We start from the raw sequence: 1669 nt of genomic DNA, 5'->3' as shown, positions 1-1669 counted from the left end.
GTGAACAATAAATATATCAGATGTTCATTTCACTAGGTGTATGGATGGTTATTCTAATATTAAGATTTAGATGGATAATTTGGAGGTGTAGTATGTTTTTATTTGATTGGTGGTTGTTCATGTTGTTTAAAAAAGTCATTCGTTACTTAGCATTACCCTTTTTCAAAAACATCTGTCGTCTAAGAAAATTACAATAATATTTAATCTAGAAATAGTGTAGAAATTAAATAAAGAAAGACGAAGAAAAGAAAAACATATGAATCATATTATATTGTACACAAATAATAGAGATTTTTTCTTAGATAAAAAATGTATAAGTTATTTGCATGATTCCAGATGACATTCAAGGTCGCTTCTGTAGTGGGGGACTACGTGGATGTCTCTTGAAAGTGATGCAATGATGTTATGTAAGAAGAACCTTTCTCTGATTTAGGATTAAGATCATTGATACAAAAAAATCCAACTCAATAAGTGGATGGATCGGATTTCATGCATGGAGGTACATATGTGATTAAAATATCATATGGTTGCTCCTGTTCCTTGTAAATGTTCATCGCATATAGACGACTCAACTGACTTACAAAGAACATTATTAAATCAAATATAAAAAGTATTTCAATTTTAATTATGGGTACCTTGGAACATGACTTTTAAATTAAAGTATTTTGGACTTATTCTTATGAATCAAACTTTATACTATTATTCAATGAAGCTTATGCATGCATTGAATTACATAATCAAGCTTTTGAATTTAATTAAATTAATACTTATTGGGATCTCATCCCTATACATTATCACCCAATTGAGGTTTAGAAACCCTATACCCTATTGGTTATTAGTATTTACTTTCGGAGTTAAAACCGAAAAGCTAGGAATAATCTAAACACTACGTAGTGATTATTTTGAGGTATTTAGATAGAGATAGAGAAATTGAAATTTAGTATTATGTTTATTCATTCAAAAATTGGTACTAAAATGTTAGTTTCTATTTTCAAAATTCCAGTATTTCACTATTTTTAAAAAGTAAAAATATATGAAACTGAATTTTTTTATGACAAAAACTGAAATTTTAATAATATTTTATACTTAAAATATCTTCATTTAAATTAATTAATTTCAACTTTATTCTTTGTACAAATTAAATTAAAATTTTATTTTTATTTTAATATATATCTCTCACTTTACACCAAACCCAATACTAAAATTTATTTCAATATCTGTTTTTATCTCTCATTTTCAGTCTTTTAATTTCTGTCTCTTTTCAAATAATACCTATAAATCCTACCCTGTCTCTAATACAAAAGCACTTGTCAAATTACGTTTTGTTTAGAAACTGATTCTAAGGATTCATTATGCACTCATTTCAAGGTAAAACAAAACTCTGTTTTATAATCCAATATAAACATACACATCATAGTTTGTCTGTAGCATCATCTTCGAATTCACTTTTTTATTTCGTCCCTACGCGCATCGTCGTTTATTGCCTTGTTCAAACTGTTGTTCACTTTTATTTTTATTTTATCAATTTCTTTTATTTTAGAGGAGTTTAATCCAACTCTAATAATCGAGCTTAAATATGACGTTTAAACAACTAAACAACAACTAATTGGGTTAGACCTTATATAGTATAACAGAAATATTTAATAACAAAAAATATTAACCAAAAACA

The sequence above is a fragment of the Arachis ipaensis genome, chromosome B03 (assembly GCF_000816755.2).
Source record: "Arachis ipaensis cultivar K30076 chromosome B03, Araip1.1, whole genome shotgun sequence".
Classification (NCBI taxonomy): domain Eukaryota; kingdom Viridiplantae; phylum Streptophyta; class Magnoliopsida; order Fabales; family Fabaceae; genus Arachis; species Arachis ipaensis.
The sequence above is the reverse complement of the archived record's forward strand: the minus strand, read 5'-3'. Positions refer to the sequence as shown.